Source organism: Eulemur rufifrons, chromosome 11, assembly GCF_041146395.1.
Source record: "Eulemur rufifrons isolate Redbay chromosome 11, OSU_ERuf_1, whole genome shotgun sequence".
NCBI classification, from domain to species: domain Eukaryota; kingdom Metazoa; phylum Chordata; class Mammalia; order Primates; family Lemuridae; genus Eulemur; species Eulemur rufifrons.
Window position 1 is genome coordinate 1,399,344 of NC_090993.1, and position 8,642 is coordinate 1,407,985.

Sequence of the window (8,642 nt, forward strand, 5' to 3'; positions counted from 1 at the left end):
GTATCTTTAGCAGAGAGACCTGTCTGTCTGAAAGGACAGCCCCTCAAGTGACAAGTCCTGATATGACATTAAAAAGATGAGCAAAGTCTCTTTGAAAAGGAACTTCTGGAGGCTTACACTTGGCTTTTGTTTGATTCCCCTTTCTGCCGACCTCTACTTCCTGATTACTCAGCTGACCATTCCTCACCTATTTGTCATGAAAGTATGGAGATCATGGCAGGAGCTCAGTAAGCACCAGTCCCTTCCCTTCTCATCCATTTGGACCAACACACTAGTGTAAAGGCCAGAAGTGTAAAACAGGATGGCAAGTACCAGTTGCACAGGTAGAGCACTGACCGACTAGCCTGTGACTCTTCCAATGCACTCACCTGTGTCTGTGAGCTGTCAGAAACTCACAGGTAAAAGACTCATGTTATTTCCAGCTTTCTAAATTAATTTTCATTCAAACGTTAACAGATATTTAGGAAGCACTTGTTATACAGTAGCACTGCAGAAGAGGCCAGTCAAATATGAGGAAGAAAGTGGTAACTTTGTAAGGTGGAGTGAAAACAGCAACTAAAGTATCAAAGAGGATATCTCCTCTAACTCCAGTGATGTGAGAAAGAGAAGAAAAATCTTAGGAGGACACAGGAGTCAGAGTTCATAGAAGCCATCGATGGACAACCTGAGGATAGACCAGAATAACGAAATCAGGTTGGCAATGAATTCTGAGCCAAGGCCTTTTAAAAAAGTAGTTTTATGGAGACCTCATTGCATAACTGCTGGGGAAACAAAGGGCCGACAGCCAAGAAGGAAATCCCCACCTCCCTAGGTAAACCTGACTGTCAATACCCAAATTCGAAGAATGCTTTCCTGGTCTCCTGTGTTGTGTCATCTGAGACCTGCCTTTTCCAAACACTCTCATGTATTAGGTATCTGATTCAAGAGACAAATTCATTGACATTCTTAGTTAGTGGATGGACTTATGTCTGCTAATATTCATTGGCTGTTAGATTAATATAACATTATCTGCAATTCCTAAAGATTTCTCAGTTGTGAGCAATAGGGATTTACATCTTTTCTTTTTTTTTTTGAAAGGGTAGGTTTGTTTTTTACTTTAGTTTCATTTTTGCAAGATTATTATAGTAATAGGTCTTTGGCATTTTTACTAAGGGAAGAGAATCCTGAAAGATTTCAGAGCCAACTGTGTTTCCTAGTAAGCTCAGATACCAAAGAACCTAGGAAAGAGGCTTGGAGAAAATGAAACGTAAAGTGAGGTTTGGCATAGGGTTGAATGAGGAATAGCAAAGGCTGACATCATTCTCAAGCACCCAACAGCACAAAGAATTTCCTGAGCAATTTACCAAGGCAAGGGTGGCTTCCTTGGCTTTTTGCTTATAAAAATATGCTAGACACATCCTAGAAGAGTGACAGGGAAGTCTGTGCAATATTATTATTATTACTTTTATAACAGTAATAACAATCATGAGTTGTTTGAACTTCTATGATTTGCTATGCAGAATATAAACTAAGATACAAAAGAGTGAGACGTTTCAGCAAATCCATTTTTTAAGTCCTTGATTCATAAGGTGCAAAATGCTACCGCAAGCAAAAGCCCATTGGTCAAAATATGAAAAGATAATTGGTTGCAATTGCTTTAGAAGTCTGACTCTAAAGGAAATATAATCATCTTCTGTAAGAAACAGGCCGGTCTTGAGCTGCAGAGAAAATCAATTAAAAAAAAAAAAGAAAAAAAAAAAAAAAGAAGAAACAGGCCGGGCACAGTGGCTCACACCTGTAATCTTAGCACTCTGGGAGGCTGAGCCTGGAAAGATCGCTTGAGCTCAGGAGTTCAAGACCCCATCTCTACAAAAAAACAGAAAAATTAGCTGGGCATGGCAGCGTGCACCTGTAGTTGCAGCTCTTTGGGAGGCTGAGGCAGGAGGATCGCTTGAGGCCAGCAGTTTGAGGTTGCAGTGAGCTATCATGATGCCACTACACTCTAGCGACACAGCAAGACTCTGTCTCAAAAAAAAAAAAAAAAAAAGAAAACAAAAAGAAAAAAGAAAGAAAACAAAAAGGAACAGATTGCCAAAAGTAAACGATGAGTATGTTCTCACTTCCCAGGATGCTCCACATGTCACCTTTCTGGCAGGATATTGAAGGGATATAAAAGATAAAAGAGGCCGGGTGCAGTGGCTCATGCCTGTAATCCTAGCACTTTAGGAGGCCAAAGCAGAAGGATTGCTTGAGGCCAAGAGTTCAAGACCAGCCTGAGGAAGAGTGAGACCCCTTCTATACAAAAAAAAAAAAAAAGAAAAATTAGCTGAGCATGGTGGCCCACCCCCTCACACAAAGATAAAAGAGCACAAGGAAGTTGCAACCCAAGCAAACCCTGAACCATCTCCAGATACAGGCCGTTGACATATGAAAATGCCATTGCTATTTGATCATTTCTAAGAATATTTTTCATAACTTTCTTTTTATTTAATTTTTTTCAAAATCAGTTACAAATCTTCCTCATGAAAAATTCCCTGAAATAAAAAAATTTATTCCAAGCAACAGCACACACCGAGCCCCACAAATCACCACCAGCTGTACATCTCAGATTCTGATGATGTAGAGCAGAGGAAAGGCTGAGGGCTTACTACTGGAACTCGTTTGCCATCTGCAGAAATCACTCCCTGGATAAATCTTTACCCAGAGAAAAAGCATCCTCTTTGTCCCCAAAGCGAGACAGTCTAACAGCGCACACAGCTCTCTGTACCTCAGTTTCCTCGTCTGCGGTGTCCAGGCACAGTCACACGCGTGCCTTACTACTGGTTTTTTCCATTTCTTTTTTTTTTTTTCTGCCTCAGGACCTTTGCACCTACTACTGGGTTTAAAAGGGTGCTGCCAATATTCAGATGAACTCCACAGGAAAATCTTAGTGCTTGAGCAGTAACTACAACTTGCAGCTGTCCCCTTCAAGAATTAATTTCCCTATCGAATTACTTAAAAGCAAAAGGGCTCTGCAGATTCCCATTGGGTTTAATCCTTTCTAGAAGCAGGAAATGCCAGGATGAATTTAGCTGAAAGCCAATTCTTAAATGCTTGCCTGAGTGTCTGGGAAGGTTATGAGTGTTTCCCTGAGAATCTTTAAGAAAAGAAATTCAGGCCGGGCGCAGTGGCTCACGCCTGTAATCCTAGCACTCTGGGAGGCCGAGGTGAGAGGATGGCTTGAGCTCCAGAGTTCAAGACCAGCCTGAGCAAGAGTGAGACCCCCGTCTCTACAAAAAATAGAAAAATTAGCTGGGCGTCATGGTGTGCGCCTGTGGTCCCAGATACTCGGGAGGCTGAGGCAGGAGCATCCCTTGAGCCCAGGAGTTTGAAGTTGCAGTGAGCTACGATGACACCACTGCTCTCTACCCAGGGTGACAGACTGAAATTCTGTCTCAAATAAAAAAAAGAAAGGAAAAGGAAAAAAGAGAGAGAAATTTGGTCTGCAGAACCCAGTAGTGGGGAAAAAAAAAGATGAAATGAAAAGAAATTTCAGTTTCCTGAAATAGTCCAGGCTTCACGTGAACCTGTTATTCAGGAGAGTTAAACTAAATAACCTTTAAAAGTTTTTTTCCAACCATGGTTTTTTTTCTGTAAATTGTCTTAGGCTTTCCCCTCACCTCTCATTTCAAAGATAATCAGGAAGTCTCGTAGGATAAGGTTATTATATTCAAGTCTTGCCAAAAAAATGTAAGAAAAGAAGCTCCTATATGATCGGATCAAGAGGAACAATTATACTTCCTAAAAATAAAATGAGCCAAAGCTAAGAAAATGAGAAGGTTTATAAAGAAGGTGGTCAGTACTTCTTTTTTGGTCTCCTTTCATCACTGTGTGATTTACTTTAATGGTAGCCTGTCATTTCAAACCAGATGACTCAGTGGCCTGGTCATAGCTTCCAGAGCATTTCATCTCTGGTCACCCATCCGGCCTATGAAGAAATTGATATTTAGTCACTACAAAGAAATGCTACTCACCAATTATTATTCTCTGCCGTAACCTCCTGACCCTCGCCCAGTCAAAAATACTGGAGCTATTCTGCTTTTACCTAACCAGAAAGAGAAGAGAGAAGATAAAATAGGACTTCAATATTAGGGGGTTGTGGCTCACTTCTGACGGTCACAGAAGAAAAGCTGTTTTGAATTTTGCCCCATCAGTTCCTACAACTGCAACAGGGGAATTTATACTCATAACTGCCCTTTACCTATCTCTCAAGAATGAAATTGTTTTCCCCAATAAAAGTTTATGGGAATGAATTAATCGGTGTTTTGGGCAAGGGTGGTATGAGTATTGCTATACAGTTTGGTCCTTACATGGTTAACTAGAAGGAAGTCTGGCATTCTCAGAGCTATTTTCTAACTAAGTTAGCAGACCCTACCGAGAATATGATCCCCTCTCTGATCACACAGCCACAGTGACAAGTGACTGCCAAGTTTATGCCGATGTACTCCCAGATTTCTGATATGACCCAGACGGAGGTTCTCATCCCAGGGTTCTGAGCGCTGGCCACTGGGCCTGACCCTGGTTCCTCGCCATGCGGCCCTGCATGGCATGGAATGTCACCTCCTCTTGTGAACTGTAAGTAATAAATTCTTTCTTCTTTGAAGACAGTTGTCTCCCTGTCTGTCACTTTACCATATCTGATTAAAACAAAACCCCAAGTGTATTTTAAAACAGAGGATGAAGAACAAACTAGAGCATTTGGAACACTCATTGGCACATAGTAAACATCCAGGCTGGGCGTGGTGGCTCACGCTTGTAATCCTAGCACTCTGGGAGGCCGAGGCAGGAGGATCGCTCGAGGTCAGGAGTTTGAGATCAGCCTGAGCAAGAGCAAGACCCCGTCTCTACTAAAAATAGAAAGAACTCAGCTGGACAGCTAAAACTATATAGAAAAATTTAGCCGGGCATGGTGGCACATGCCTGTAGTCCCAGCTACTCGGGAGGCTGAGGCAGGAGGATCGCTTGAGCCGAGGAGTTTGAGGTTGCTGTGAGCTAGGCTGACACCACCGCACTCTAGCCCGGGCAACACAGTGAGACTCTGTCTCAAAAAAAAACAAAAAAAGAATACCAAATGTAAGTATCAGCCATATTCTTTGAGCTGGGACACAGCACCCAAGGAACAAGACCCCCTAGGCAGGGGCCCAGACTTCGGAAGGCACAGGTATGGTGCACTGGATGGCAGAGAAGTTGCTGTGCTGCTGCACTGGCAGAACTTCCTGGAAATCTGCCCTTTGGAATTTACCAGAAATCTGTCCCGTAGGATGCCAGAGAAAGCTGTTCACGGGGAGGTGTCTCACCAGAGGCACCTCACGGGAAGCCATTCAAGGGAGGAGGTGGTGCCAGGGGGAGCTGCTGGCCAGTGGGTGCTACGGACACCCATGCACTGGAGGGCTGGGGCTGGAGAAGCCGCCCCCCAGCCACAGGAGCCTGCCAGGCAAGCACCCCAAAACCACAGCAAAACCCCTCGCTCTTGCAATGTCTCTCCACAGCCCTCTACCGACGTAGCTTAACACTGTGCCATTCGATAAAGGGAAAATATTTATAGGGCCCATATGTATTTTCACAAAGCAGGCAAAAAGGGGGAATTTAGAGCTCAGAGGCAAGAAATTGATAACTGGCACAAGCATTTTATTTTATTTTATTTTTGAGGCAGGGTCTCATTCTATCACCAGGGCTAGAGTGCAGTGGCATGATCATAGCTCATTGCAACCTCTAACTTCTGGGTTCAAGTGATCCTCCTGCCTCAGCTTCCCAAGTAGCTAGGATTATAGGCACATGCCACCACACCCGGCTTATTTTTTTTGAGTGTGTGGAGATGGGGTCTTGCTATGTTGCCCAGGTGGGTCTCGAACTCCTGGGCTGAAGCAATCGTCCCGCCTCTGCCTCCCAAAGTGCTGAGATTACAGCTGTGAGCCTCCATGCCTGACTGGCACAAGCATTTTAAAAATAATTAAAAGCAAAAACAATCACCACTGGTCTACACAGTCATTTCCCTCATCTTCTGGATGTTTACATAGTTCATGCAATTTGTGCTTAGACGGAGTCCACCCAGCCTGAAGTGCAATGGTGTGATCATAACTCACTGCAGCCTCCAGCTCCTGGGCTCAATCAGTTCTCTTGTCTCAGCCTCCTAAGTTGCTGGGATTACAGGTGTGAGCCATCATGCCCAGCTGGCTTCATTTTTTAATTAAGAAAGCCACTGCAAGTATCCCGACATCATCAATCTTCTAGGTTAAGCTGAAATATAGCCTCCTCTGTGAAGCTTTCCCCAATCTTTCACATCAGAATTGACTACTCCTACTTATGTGTTCCCTTAATTTTTTTTTTTTTTTTTTTTTGAGACAGAGTCTCACTCTGTTGCCCAGGCTAGAGTGAGTGCCGTGGCGTCAGCCTAGCTCACAGCAACCTCAAACTCCTGGGCTCAAGCGATCCTCCTGCCTCAGCCTCCCGAGTAGCTGGGACTACAGGCATGCGCCACTATGCCCGGCTAATTTTTCTATATATATATTTTTAGTTGTCCATATAATTTCTTTCTATTTTTAGTAGAGACGGGGTCTCGCTCTTGCTCAGGCTGGTCTCGAACTCCTGACCTTGAGCAATCCACCCGCCTCGGCCTCCCAGAGTGCTAGGATTACAGGCGTGAGCCACCGCGCCCGGCCTTCCCTTAATTTTTGTTTACACACCTTTATGATGGCAGGAGAACATAGCTAGCTGAATCACTTTTCCAGAACAGTCCAGGAAATTAAACTTTTCTTTCTGAATATGCAACATCAGGAGAACTGCATGTGAGGGAATGAGGAGACACCACCAGTCCAGTCTGCCAGGTCAATGGAATCAATTCAGGGGTTCCAGGTGGTGACTGATATTGCAGCCAGATTCACATCTTTTCCAGGGTGGGGAACATTATTCACATCTTAGTATCTTCCCAGTGTCTTACCCCTTTAGCAATCAATAAACACTGAATCGAACATTTAGTGAACTACCTTTCCCTGGAGTCAAAGCTTTAAATTTTTAAAAATATATCTAATAATAGAATTTCAGACATTAGTCATGATAGGCAACCTCTCATTTAGTCAAAAGATGGGTCTTTAAAAATAGTTGACTGCAATCCGTAGAATCTCCAAATCTCTTTTCAGTTAAGATATGAGCTCACCCTTCATTCTTTCTAAATATATTGCACACCTGCAAACAAATTGAGAAAACAATGTCTGGTCTTGGCCTCCTCTTTTTCATATATAAAGCCCATCTTTCTGTGGAGGTGCCATTAAATAGGTTAAATCACCCCTCATCATACCCCACTACACCCAATCCCACCCTATCCCCCCAGCATACCCCCTGGCCAGGAAGGCAGTAGGATAAGGTGGGCCAGGATGACATACAGTGTCTGGGTTACAGCAAATTGACTTGAACACCTTTAATCACAAGAATTCAAAATCCCACCCATTTGCTGTCTCAGTTCATCCTCATATCAACTGTATGAGATAGAAGAAGGGAATAATATTATTCCCTTTTACAAACATGAAACTACTAACACACAAATCTTAAGAAGCCATGTGTCCATCCCATACTTGAGACCACTGTCTCACAAGGGTCCTATGATAGTTTGCTGACATAAAACCACATTCAGAAACTAGAACTCCTCCTTAGAGTTCAAATATTTGTTTTAGTTTCAAATATTTGCTTTCATTGGAAAGCATATCCAAAACAAGCATTGATTTTAATAAGGGAAACAAAGCAGCCATTTGCTCTGAAATTCTGTTTATAAAAAAAAAGTATAGGAAATATAAGGGCACAAATCCAAAATATATAAACAGGACTATCTGAATGAGCTGACTGGCAGGAACTGGTTTCAATCGTTCCCAGAGTTGTACTCTATTGTTAGATCGACTGATCTGTGCGTTAACTAGCTGACCACAAGTGGTGAGTTAAGGGAGTAGAAAGGCTTTTCTCATGCCCACTTGAAGCTGTCTGTGAAGAACAAAAGGCAAAGTGCATTAAAACAAGGCACGCCTGTACTTCAATGTGTCTTTCCTAAGATCAAGGCCATTCTTCTATATGACCACAATACAATTATCCAAATCAGAAAAGTTAATATGATTACAGTTATCTAATATACAGCCCACAGTCAAATTTTGCCAATTATGGCAATAATGTTCTTTAATAGCCATTTCACCTCTAATCCAGGATCCAATCCAAGATCACCCATAGTTTTAGTTTCCATGTCTCTTTAATCTCCTTTAACCTGGCATAAATCCTTAGTCTTTGTCTTTCGCAACATTAATAATTTTGAAGATTATGGTCTAGTCATCTAGATATATCTACCTCAAATGCAGGTTGTGCACTTTCTTGCAAGAACATCACATTATGTTGTGTCCTTTTCAGGGTGTCATAGTAAGGGGTACATAATGTGGGTTCCTCCCATAATTTGGTTCCTTTGGATATGATGAACCAAAATATGGTTAATTTGATCATCTGGTTATGATGGTGTCCACCAAATTTCTCCACTGTAAATTTATTTTTTTCATCTATGTAATTAATATACAATTTGTGGGGAGTTATTTTGAGACACTACAAATATTATGTTCCTCATGACGTTGTCTTCTAGTCTTAGCATTCTTTGATGA